Source organism: Corythoichthys intestinalis, chromosome 13, assembly GCF_030265065.1.
Source record: "Corythoichthys intestinalis isolate RoL2023-P3 chromosome 13, ASM3026506v1, whole genome shotgun sequence".
In the NCBI taxonomy this organism is placed as follows: Eukaryota; Metazoa; Chordata; class Actinopteri; order Syngnathiformes; family Syngnathidae; genus Corythoichthys; species Corythoichthys intestinalis.
The window spans coordinates 25,673,079-25,686,846 of NC_080407.1; the positions used below are offsets into that span (position 1 = coordinate 25,673,079).

General features: G+C 38.9%; 1 pseudogene; it reads left to right on the forward strand.

Annotated features, from left to right (window-relative positions):
* Positions 1–1,423: 1,423 nt before the first annotated feature.
* LOC130928000 (zinc finger protein Xfin-like) overlaps positions 1,424–13,768 on the forward strand; it is a 52,920-nt pseudogene continuing 40,575 nt past the window's right edge.

Sequence of the window (13,768 nt, forward strand, 5' to 3'; positions counted from 1 at the left end):
CATCCAGTGAGTTTACGGCATCAGAAAGCACCGGGTCTTCTATGAAATGCATTTTAAATTCCTCGATCAATTGAAACCAATGCTAATAGAGAGACAAAATGACGGACAGGTGGGCGGAACCATACATCGAGCTCGTGGTTTTATGACGTCGGTGGGTAGGCTCTATAGTCTGGCAGAGCTCTTAAAGTTTGAAAAACTTTAAGAGCTTGGAGGCTTATAAATGCTACGTTGCTGGTTGGGTGAAACAGGTCCTCGTACACGAAAATTCGGCAGGAATCTTGTGCTCGGAAGGTGAGTTACGAAATTTTCAATTCAAAATCTTTTGTTCTTGCTAACATCCACTGTCAAGTCTAATGTATTTCATGTCATTTGTCAATGGAGCTAGGGCTTTTAATGTTTATATGGTTTAGCGATAGCACTCACTACATACATACGTGTATGTTGTCGGCGATTAGCCTAGCAATGATCTTAATTGTGGTTGTCAGCACAAAACCCTCTAAATATATATTAAATGCATCTTACAAGATATAAAATGACTACTACATAATCTGTGGTAATTGTTTGGAGCCCAGTTTTCTCGTCGAATTGCAGTAGCCCATCTCGCTCTCTTCTCTCCGGGTCTCTCGGAATCCGGTAGAACTTCAAGTCTCTCAGTCTTCTCCGTCTATCTTCTCTGTTATTGCAACCGACCACCACACACGCCTTCACCATTTTGATTATTAATGTTAACGAGCAGAAAAACACGCCGTAAATAGGAGGAATGTACGTAGCCGTAACAGGTCAACACGATGTGTTGCCGGTGTTGTGCCGAAAAATAGCCGCCCCGCGTGAAATGTCCCCCCTGACGGGAATGCTTATGTATAACGCTTTATTGAGCGTTTATTTGATTTATTTGTTTGTTTATTTTATTATTGAGCGCCCACACGTCACTCGTACAGCTTTTTCATACCAATCGATGGACATGGAAACGATTTTCTTGTCCCGTGAATATATGTATTATTTTACTCTGCTTAAACTAATAAATGTCATACCTGTGTAATTGTCATTGAGATATGGTCGTGAAAACCTGTAGACTAATACATTTCTGTTCAAAGATGGTTATGTGGCCCAGGCCACGATTTGTTACTAAAATAAAGTACTAGTATTTTGTCTAATTTATTTATTTAAAACTGATTTTACAGTCGTAAATCCATTACTGTAATGCGTCCATGAAAACATTTGATGTTTTCACCTCAATAAAGCGTTACAAATAAGCGTTCCCGACAGGGGGGGGACATTTCACGCGGGGCGGCTATTTTTCGGCACAACACCGGACAAGTGGGCGGCATCAGTCAGGAGAGCGGAGTTGTGACGTCACGTGGGTAGGGTCTACACATTTGCATATGCGCGCCGCCATCTGGTCGCCACACACACGTGAGTTACTCTTGCGGAAAAGAAAACGTTCTCAGCAACACGCAGCTTTCTGTGCGGAGTTAACCCACTGAGTAAGTTCGCGACGCAGGAGGTTCAGAACTACTTGACTGCAACCATCCATCTTCAAGTGGTCTTTGTGCGTGTTGAAGCTTCGGAGCATAGTTTGCTTAGCTTAGTTTAGCTTAGCTGGCGAACACAGTACAACGTGGTTCGACGCTTGAACATCAAGTTGGAGCCTCCTAAAGTGTGCAAAATGTGCACAAGAAGGACGCCAGCCACAAAGTTCAAGGCTGAACTTTGTGCCGCGAAAGATAAGCGACAACATCAACTCTCGACTGCTTGTAAAATGCAAGTAAAAGTTGTTCTTCGCAGACTACCAGGTTGGTTCACCGATTCGGGAAATACAGTACTATTCATTTTTTTTGTCCCCATGGTGTTGAATTTGAAATGAAAGATTAGCTTTCAATTCCAAACCTCTCTGTTTAAATAATAATTGTACATCTATCGTTTTGAATCATAAAGATAATTCTTGATTGATCCTCCAGAAGGGAAATTTGGGCATGGCGGAAAACACTCGGGTGGTTTGAAGTTCCGCTCTTCCGACCCTAAATTGACTAGATTGACTTAACTTTGATTTCCAAAAAGAGGACACTCGGTCTGGCCTCGAGATACTTCAATTTTTATTAAGTTCACTTTAAGGTGCTTTATTATTAAAGTTGGTAATCTTGGGGCACTAACCATTCGATTACGATTACTATTCAGAGGCTACGATTCGATTATAAATCAATTATTGATGCCCCTCCTCCCCCAGCTATTACCCGCTTTATTGTTTCGTACATTAGATACAAAATTAAATTTAAAAAAAATCCTCTTAGGCTTAAATAAACTTCTATTTTAGTATCAAGATAACTATTCTAAACAGTAAATAAAATACTTGAGTCCCCATTCTGTATCAGCAGCTTTAAACTACATTCAATTAATTTAACGTGAGTCAACCGTTACAGTTGCTAAAATTGCTCCTGTTATTTCATAATTTCCCTTCTGTCTACTTTGGACATGTGAAAGTTTTAAAATTGTTTTAAAGATATTCAAGTCAAGATTTTGCCGAGTTAGGATTATTTTAGATAAAAAATGAATTAGCTTCGCTTGGAAGGTTAGCTACAACAGAGCCTTTCTGAGAAATCTACAGATTTAAGATGGCGGCCGTTTACTAATGCCGGCGAGTCTGTCATTTTGCATCTAGTTCTATATGATGTAATATCTACCGTAGCACTATGTGGACGTAGTTATTAGCAACTGGGCGTTTTTCTGTAGCGGCTGTCGGCGATTTATGTGGATGTTTACTCTTGGTCCGTTCCTCATTTCATCCCAAAGACCGCACTGATGGTGTTTTAGTTCGGCTTTGTTAACCTTTTTTAAAAAAATCAGAATATGGATTTTTGTGAATTGTTCTCGAATCTTTAGCAGCTGAATCGCGAACAATCTAAGAATCGGAAATTTCACACAGCTTTACTTATTATGAAGGTGGATTTGTGTCTTTATTCAATCAACGAAAAAAGTTGCTTCAATCATAATAAGTCTAGTTTCCCTTGGCAAACCAGTTCGTTACATTACAGCGAGCTCGTCGATTTAACCGTGAAGGTGTTTTTCAGAGAAAAAAAAAACGCAATCTTGTGAGCATGTGTGAGTAAATGGAAAAACATACTCACACTGGCTCCAATTTTAATCGCAAAAAGCTCCCATTTGGGGGCAAACTGGAGCCATGGATTTAAAAACCAATTTTTTTTTTTTTTTATTGAAGGGATTTTTGTTTGTAAATATTTTTTCTTTGTTTGAAGCTACTGATTTTTTGATGGAATTACAAAGACACAAATGTCCTGCCCAAATTGTGGCCCAAAATCAACACAACATTCCCTCAATCAAAAAAGTTGTTCCAATAAAAAAAAAAAAAAAAAAAATCAAGGGCTGTCCTAAATGAGTATTTTTCTCCCGATTAGTCTGCAGACTTTAACGATGAGTGGACTACTGTAATTTCCCGTATATAGGCGGACCCGTGTATAACGCGCTCCCCAAATTTACTTGTAAAATCTAGGGGAAATTATTATACCCGTGTATTACACGCACCCTAATTTTAGCACCAATAAATAGAAGAATACAAGAAAACTGAGCTTGTGTACAGATAAAGAAATGTCATTTTACTGACTGGTGAAACACAGCACAAGCATAGCACATTGGTGGTTCAAAACATTACCGTAAACTGACAATATGTTCGGTAATAATATGATTTGACAACTTCTCCAACTTAACCGAATCCAGGAGAAAACAAAACAGATATGACTTTTCTTTTAAAGGCTGCTGTAGAACTTGCTCGTTTCATCATGATGATAAATGTTTCTTCCATGGATTGATACGGTAAAATAAAAGTGAGGACGTAAGTCGGAAATCGGAGAGCGCGCATCGCTGTAGACTAGACAGTAACAATAGGAACTATTGTTTTTTGGGTTTGAGTTTCTTGAGGGACAGATATAGTATACGGGCACGGGAAGTCTGTGTTGTTACATTTGTTATGGTCCGAGTTGCAATAAACGTAGACTCAAATGAGTTCAAGAAACAAAATTCTGTGCTTTATGAAAAGTGAATAAAGCAGAATTTAACACAGACGAGGGGTTGGTGGTGCGTCCCCTCATGCCATCCCTGAGGGCCGGTTGATGGGTACGTGGCCTGGATCCGGGGGGCGGGGGGCAATGGCTCCTTCGCCGGGCTGCGGGAGGAAGGATGGGCTGCGCTGTTTGGGCTTCTTTGTTTGAAGAAACTTATTTTTTTATTGAAATATAACATTACTTGAATCAAAAAGTGGTTTCAAACCCCCAAAAAATTCACTTCAATCTAGGGCAGTCCCAAACGATTATTTTTCCCCCAATTAGTCTGCAGACTTTAACGATTAGTCGACTACTTTAATAATATATATATATATATATATATATATATATATATATATATATATATATATATATAGTTTTTTTACTTGCATCTATATTTTTGTTGATGATTATTAATTCACATTAACATTTTGAAACACTTTAGTTCTTGAAGTACAAATAAACACATAAATGACAAACTATGAGGTCAAATGCTGCTGGCATTACTAGTGCAGAAGAACGGAATGCAAACACATTCAAAAGACTGACTTCCCTTTTACTTTCTCTTTTTGTGCTATGTTTATATTGTTGTCAGCATTACAGCGAGCACCAGCAGAGTAGATAGATAAATGTCACGTATCAGTGGAGTGAAGTACGTGAAAAAAAAAACTAATGATGCACGTTATATATTTTTTAAAATTACTATTACTACTCTTGGTTGAAAATTATGTTACGACAGATTAGGGCCAAATAAATAAATTAAAAAAAGGACTTCAATATTAAAGTCGTGTGATTGCTGTGAGGAAAAAAAAGTCCTCCATCCCAGCATCGTCGCTGCCGTCCTGCAGTTCCTGAGGGCGTCAGGGCCGTGTCGCTGTCATCTCCAGTACTTTTTGCACAGCGCCCTTTTCTCTGAGCAAAGTGACTCACCTGCCAGTAAAGCTGTAAAAGTCATTTAATATCGTAACAGCATTTAACACAACATACCTCACAGTCTTATTCTTTACTTGATCGTATTAATATGACATATAGTCCATGTTTTTGGACAGTTATTTTATATTTAGAGGTACTTAAAAGGTTCATTCACACATACGCAGAAATTCGGGTTACGTCACCAGCCTAGGAACGAAACTCATTCGTAACCCGGGAAATACCTGTATTTGCAGATTGAAAGATTTCTTTCTATGTAAAGGAATTTGCTTTGTTTGAAGTAATTACATGATGTAGATATATTACGTAATGCTGTGTGAAACACACTGGAGCCCAGTGGAACATTAAGTCATGCAGGATACACTTTTGTTTACTTACACTAAATCTGTTGACCCTTTGTTCGCCATTAAAGGGAAATAGATTTTCTCAGGGACTTAGGCAGCTTGTAGAGCGATGAAATTTGGCACACTTGGTCGAATTGGCCCAATTAGAAGGTATATTTTGGTTTGAATAAAGGCGTGGATGCACAGCTCAGTAGCGCCCCCTTTTTTGTAGGACCCTTTTCAATAGTGTTTTTTCTCCTAGGTGTGTGTGAATGTATTTGTAATCCCCAAAATAGAGGCGAGTTTCGAGGAAGTTAGGTTCTCATGAGATGACGAGAGGGGGCCGATCTACCACCACCCTGACCTGCGTGCCGTCTGAATTGCGTGACGTCCCAGTTGCGCCAAAATGCGCGGGCCCATTCAGTCCTGCTTGTAGGGTTAGTTTAAAATTGATTTCATTTCATTTATTTCTAATAAATGTCCTTTGCATTGGCAATATTCCGAGAAAATGTTTCCACCCTCTCAAAGCCTCCACTGTGTGCTGGGAGCAGTTTTGTTTTGGTCATTTTTTCATGTTGATGTCGTCACGATGATGCGCTGAAAACATGTCTTGGGAGAGACAAAAACATAACAAAACGGATGCGAGTTGTCATCTGACGAGACGAGATGAAAACTCGCCGCAGTTCCGTCATGAGTTCACAATCTGTGATTTTTTTTCTTATCGCATGTGTAGTTAGTACGCATCTTAGCAGCGATTGGTCGTGTCACTAATGTGCGCCTCCCCCGACCCACACACACGCTGACTCACCGGTGTTCTGCAATTCATTCAGTTCATTCTTGCGTGAACAGATAACACCCAGTGCGCTTGCTTGCACACATGCCCCACATTAGTTCCATTGGTGAATTCTGTTACGAGGAGGTAGCGGTCACTTCTTTGAGGCGCAAAAGCTCAGCGACGACATCAACTCTCGACTGCTTGCAAAATGCAAGTAAAAGTTGTTTTTCCCAGACTAGCTGGTTGGTTCACCGATTCGTAAAATACCATTCATTTTTCCGTCCCTATGATGTTGAATTTGACTCGAAAGATGAGCATTGAAGGCCAGGCCTCCCTGTTTGATTGAATTGTACGTCTATTGTTTGAATCATAAAGATAATGATTGATTAATCCCAGTGGCGTCGTAAGGGGTGTTTTAGCAGAGCTTCAGCCCCCCTAAAATATTCTTAAACCAACCCAAATAATTTGGTATTGTTTTCTTAAAAAATAGCATTTCAAAATATGCTAACATATTCACTATGAAGATGCCAGAATATAAATTTGAATCAATAATCATTTAATACGGAAGCGTATTGCATTCACATGAAAAATAATTAAATGGGGGGCTGTTTTTTGAATTAATTTTGTTTCAACTCCGTTTTTATTACTAATATATTTTAGAGGCTGTTATTTGAATTTATTTTTTCAACCCTCTCTTTTTCTGAGTAATTATTTTTTAGGTCGTTAATTGAATTAAGTTTTTTATCCAACCTTGTTTTTCAAAATAATTTATTTTCGTGTTTGTTTTTTGACATTTTTTTGCAACTTTGTTTTTCATAATAATTTATTTTTGGGTTAAAAAAAATCATTCAAAAACAGCCACCCATTTTTAAAAATTTTTCATGTGAATGCAGTACGCTTCCTTAAGATAACCTGTCATTATTAACTTAAATCTGACTATAAATACTTCATAGAGTAAGGTAGTGAGCCCCTTCAGTGCGACGCGATCCAATCCATTCCACTTGTGCATATAGAGAACGGCCACATCGCTGAATACCCAGTCCACATTTTCCCTATGACTTACAGTGCCTTGCAAAAGTATTCGGCCCCCTTGAACCTTGCGACCTTTCGCCACATTTCAGGCTTCAAACATAAAGATAAAAAAATTTAATTTTTTGTCAAGAATCAACAACAAGTGGGACACAATCGTGAAGTGGAACAAAATGTATTGGATAATTTAAACTTTTTTAACAAATAAAAAACTGAAAAGTCGGGCGTGCAATATTATTCGGCCCCCTTGCGTTAATACTTTGTAGCGCCACCTTTTGCTCCAATTACAGCTGCAAGTCGCTTGGGGTATGTTTCTATCAGTTTTGCACATCGAGAGACTGACATTCTTGCCCATTCTTCCTTGCAAAACAGCTCGAGCTCAGTGAGGTTGGATGGAGAGTGTTTGTGAACAGCAGTCTTCAGCTCTTTCCACAGATTCTCGATTGGATTCAGGTCTGGACTTTGACTTAGCCATTCTAAAACCTGGATACGTTTATTTTTGAACCATTCCATTGTAGATTTGGCTTTATGTTTTGGATCATTGTCCTGTTGGAAGATAAATCTCTGTCCCAGTCTCAGGTCTTGTGCAGATACCAACAGGTTTTCTTCCAGAATGTTCCTGTATTTGGCTGCATCCACCTTCCCGTCAATTTTAACCATCTTCCCTGTCCCTGATGAAGAAAAGCAGGCCCAAACCATGATGCTGCCACCACCATGTTTGACAGTGGGGATGGTGTGTTCAGGGTGATGAGCTGTGTTGCTTTTACGCCAAACATATCGTTTTGCATTGTGGCCAAAAAGTTCAATTTTGGTTTCATCTGACCAGAGCACCTTCTTCCACATGTTTGGTGTGTCTCCCAGGTGGCTTGTGGCAAACTTTAAACGAGACTTTTTATGGATATCTTTGAGAAATGGCTTTCTTCTTGCCCCTCTTCCATAAAGGCCAGATTTGTGCAGTGTACGACTGATTGTTGTCCTATGGACAGACTCTCCCACTTCAGCTGTAGATCTCTGCAGTTCATCCAGAGTGATCATGGGCCTCTTGGCTGCATCTCTGATCAGTTTTCTCCTTGTTTGAGAAGAAAGTTTGGAAGGACGGCCGGGTCTTGGTAGATTTGCAGTGGTCTGATGCTCCTTCCATTTCAATATGATGGCTTGCACAGTGCTCCTTGAGATGTTTAAAGCTTGGGAAATCTTTTTGTATCCAAATCCGGCTTTAAACTTCTCCACAACAGTATCTCGAACCTGCCTGGTGTGTTCCTTGGTTTTCATAATGCTCTCTGCACTTTAAATAGAACCCTGAGACTATCACAGAGCAGGTGCATTTATACGGAGACTTGATTACACACAGGTGGATTCTATTTATCATCATCGGTCATTTAGGACAACATTGGATCATTCAGAGATCCTCACTGAACTTCTGGAGTGAGTTTGCTGCACTGAAAGTAAAGGGGCCGAATAATATTGCACGCCCCACTTTTCAGTTTTTTATTTGTTAAAAAAGTTTAAATTATCCAATAAATGTTGTTCCACTTCACGATTGTGTCCCACTTGTTGTTGATTCTTGACAAAAAAAATTAATTTCATATCTTTGTTTGAAGCCTGAAATGTGGCGAAAGGTTGCAAGATTCAAGGGGGCCGAATACTTTTGCAAGGCACTGTAGCTAGCAGTCAGAACATGTGTGTGATTATGTACTTTGCAAAAAAGGTGAAATAACTCAAAACGTATAATATTCTAGTATGGCAGGTAGAACCAATGCACTGCAAATGGTCAACTGATTTCCCATATTGGTGCATACAGGCAACACACTGTGACTTCATCTTTCCAACATGATTCTAAACAATTCTTTAAAAAAAAAAAAAAAAAACATATTTAAAATATGTAGCATTACTATTATCGTATACTACTTCATGTTCAGTTGTGTAACTAATTATTGAACCCCCAAAGTAGATGGTGTTTTTGCAAGTTTGGCATTCATTATTAATCTTGTTTATTATCACATCAAATAATGACATGTCAAATAGAAAAATACACCTGATATAACCAAAATGTTCTTGGGAATATACCAATTTATGACCTTTCTGTGAATACTTAATTGACAAAATTATTTAACCCCTCAGGTATGTATAACTTTAGTACTTAGCACAACATCCTTTGCAACAATAACATTCTTTAGACGTGAAGCATAGCTTGACACAAGTTTCTTGCAGTGATCCACATATATCTTTGCCCATTCTTCTTGGGCAAAGGCCTCCAGTTCATTAACATTTATGGGCTTGCGTGCTAGGGATGTCCCGATCCAGGTTTTGCACTTCCGATACCGATATTGTTTTGCACTTCCGATCCGATACCGATACTGGCCGATACCGAGACCGGCCTCTCTGAGCATGTATTAAAGTTTAAAGTTATTTAGCCTCCTTACTTAGTTGTCAGACTCAAGTTGAAAAGGGTTTTAGTAATCTTGATGACAACTTGCCAGCTGAATTAGGTGAGTTGGAATAACACAATGGTTGGTAACAAGAAACTGACCTGTTTATTAAATGATAAACATTAGAAATAACAAACAGGATTGACATATTCAGACAGTAAAACATGCTAATAATTAGAGGTGTGCAAAATTTCCGATTCTTAGATTATTCGTGATTCGGCCGTGGAAGATTCGAGAACGATTCACAAACATCCAAATTCCGATTATTGAAATATGCCAAGTAAAGCGGAAGTACAACACACTCAGCGCGCCGCGCGGTCTTCGGGGCGCAACGAGGAAGAACGCAGCGAGAGTAGCTAAACATCATGCTTCTCATTACCCGGCCCCTCGGGTAATGCCAATGCTCAACTCACGGCTCTAGCTCAACTCATGCCACGAGATAAAAAAACACAACAACATACCTGACTGCTGCCGAAAACCTGCTACAAAGTACGCCATCCACATAATGTAATGGTAGATATCGTTTATATAGGACTAGATGCACCATTGATTCGGTAGCGTGAGCAGCACATCTACAAAAAGCTAGATGCGGCCGTTAGTAAACGGCCGCCATCTTAAAGCAGTACACTTCCCTGCAAGGCTGTTGTAGCGAACCTTCCAAGCAAACCTAATTAACTTTTTATCTAAAATACTCCTAAATCCGTAAAATATTGACTTGAATCTATCTTTAAAATAGTTTTAAGACTTTCACATGTCGAAAGTAGACAAAAGGGAAATTATGGAATAACGGGAGCAATTTTAACAACTTTAACAGTTGATTCACAACATTAAATTAATTGAATGTAGTTTAAAGCTGCTGTTACAGAACGGGGACTGGAGTTTTTTATTTACTGTTATTTTTGTATATTTGTTTACTGCTATATGTTAACTTGATACTGAAATAGTAGTTTGGTTTAGCCTGAGAGGATTTTTGAACAATTTTGGAACTAATGTACAAAACATTTAATTAAAAAAAAAAAAAAAAAAAAGGAGTGGTAGGCGCATCAATAATCGTTTTATAATCGAATCGGAGCCTCTGAATCGTAATCGAATCGTTAGGTGCCAAAAGATTCCCAGCTCTACCAATAATATTGTAAACTGTCTTAAAAAAGCAAAACACACAAACAACCTCAAACTATTAATCATTACACACTCCCTTTGATTTGCTTGCCCAGCCCGCAAACCCCTCAAAATGTTATGCTTTATTTGTAGGCACGAGCCCGAAAAAAACAAAATTTTATGCTTTATTTGTGAGGACTCAGGAGCGATGCGTGGTTACGTTTTGTGTGATCACGTTTGGTGACGCCAGTGCATATATGCATAATGATAGCAAATTATAGCCTGTCTTTTGTAACAAATTCTCCCAGTTAAGACTGTAAGATGGATATTCAATAACCATTTATATATTTTATATTTGCATGTGTGTTCTAACAGGTGGATAGTGGATTTGACCTTTATTTTAATCTCCTCCAGTTGGCAGAAAAAAAACGCAAGTTTTCTCAATGTTTAAATACTCTACATATTTTTATCATTATAAATGCATTTACACCGCGAAATAACGCTGTAAAGTACATACATACATACATACATCGTTTTAGGATGAATATATGATTTTTTTTTTTTTTTTTTTTTTTTTTAAAGTCTGCCCGATGCGTCTAAATCCCACTTTACTCACGAGAGATAATGGCTTGTCATCCAGAATGATTCCTTCGGCAATGACTCTTCCCTGGGCTTTGAAACGGTCAAGTGCCAGTTTGTCACGCATAGCAATAGTTTCTGCCAGTGTTCGTTGCGTATGACCTTTCTTTGTCTTCGGTTTTCTCCTTATACTCCTCATATACTCCTCATACGCCTTGTATTGTTTTTGGTGGTATTTCGATAAATGCTTGATTAGTTTGGTTGTATTAACACTTCTTACAGCTTTACCACCACGCTTGACTTTATTGTGGCATATGTTGCACTCTGCCTCTTCGTCTTTTTCGTCCTCTAAAGTGAAATAATCCCACACAGCTGACATTTTTACCTAGAGTCTCTCAGTCATTTGGGAGACGGTAATGTAGTGTGTTGAAGGTGTGCGTAAAATGCAGACCGGACTTTAGGGAAACCGAAGCAAAAACTGGAATGGATTATGCAAGGCGGTGCACGGGAAAACTCGGACCGGACTTGAAAAAAACTGGATTGGAAGTCTGGATTGGAATTTTTCCGTGTTGGCCGATCCGATACCGATATGCATTTTTTTGCCCATATCGGCGTCCGATCCGATCCAGATATCGGACATCTCTATTGCGTGCTGCAACTGCCTTCAAGTACCACACCAGAGATATTCAATGGGATTTAAGTCTGGTAATTGCAATGGCCACTCCAGAATCTTCCAGCACTTCTTATGCAACCAAGATGTGGTAGATAATGACGTTTGCTTAGGATCATTGTCCAACCTCACCCAAGCTTCAGCTTTGTCAATGACTACATGACATTTGCATCCAAGATCTCCTGGTGTTAAATTGAGTTCATAATACCTTGCACAGGCTGAAGATTCCCTGTAGCTGAAGAAGCAAAACAACCCCAGTGCATGACTGCCCCCCGCTGTGCTTCACAGTAGATAGGGTGTTCATTTCTTTATAATCATCATTCTTCCTCCTCCGCACGTACCGTTGATCACTTGACCCAAAAAGGTTGTTTGGTCCAATCACTCCAGAGAACCGTATCCCAAAACCTTTGTGGTTTGTCCACTTGGTTTTTGGCATACTTCTTGTGCTTTGGAGTCATCAAAGGGGTGCGCCTGGCAGTTCTTGCATGGAAACCATCATTTCCCAGTGTGCGTTTTATTGTCTGGGACAAAACTTGAATACCTTCCCACGACATGTCCTGTCATAATTCCTCAGCTGTAGGCATGTGCCGGTATGAGATTTTGACGGTACGATAACCGTGAGCAAAAATACCACGGTATCACGGTATTGCAATTATAGCTCCAAAACATTTTTTCCATTGAACAGGATTTTTTTTCAGACCATAGTTGCAAATTGGAACATGAATACATTGTTAAAATATCAATAAAAAATATATTTTAAATAAAATTAAAATAAATATAACTTATAAACTATACTCACAGCCACAGCTGAAGTTGCTCAAGATTAGAGCAAGAACAAAATAATTTCTACAAAAAAGTAAAAACACTTCTGAATAAAATTTTTTAAAATTTATACTGCATGACTTTTTTTTTTTTTTTTTTTTTTTTTTTTTTTTGAGGGTGGAAAAGCTTAAGTGAAGTGTCGCCATTTTCAGCCACTGTGTCAACTCTAGTCTACATGATGTCATGCCTTTTTGTTAAAAAGAACATAAAGAATTCATAAGTTAGTTAAAAATGTATAAGTTAGTTAAAATGACAATATTGTTGTAGAAAGGTTTCATCTAAAAATTAAAAAAACATTGGGAGTGAGACCTCTCCTTGATCCAGCGAACGTGGATTTGTGCTTAGGGCAAGATCATCTATCGCAATTAGCGATCTTTCACGCCATCACTTTTTCCCCTTCATTCAAGCGAATCAAGCTTGTTTTCTCACTCAGCTGTAACACTCAACGAAGTTGCTCTCCCAGCTAAGCCTAGGCTAACATTCATCTTTGTAAGCTTTTAGTTAGTTTGTATATTGAATTTGAAAGGAAATGTGTGTTTTATTTTTGGCGAACCTTTTCCATGGTGCTAATCTGTTGAAGCCAGTCACATGGAAAAATCTAATTGTACAACGTTTTAAATGTATTCATTTTGTATATTACACTTACCACGATTTGAGAGCTCAATAAATAGAAGAACAGTACGCCTTATGTTTGGAGAATTTGTTTTTGGGTTAGCTGGCTGTCTAGCCGATAGCGTCACTCACACACAGCAACAAACGGGAGGGGGTGAGTGCTGCTGCGCCAAGCCGCTTCTGGCTGCATTTTTGACACAAGAAAAATAGCGAATACCGTACTACGGTCTGACAGAAAACTAGTGGTTTTGAAACCGCGACGTTTTCACACCACGGTAAAACATGAAACCGGTAACCGGCACATGCCTACTGAGTTGTCACCTGGGGATTTTTCTCCACCTTTCGCTTCAGGTATCGCACAGCAGTTGCAGACAGTAACCTCTTTCTACCACGCCCAGGCAGCGTTTCCACTCTGCCTTTAACTTGCAGACTATGCTCCCAATTGTATC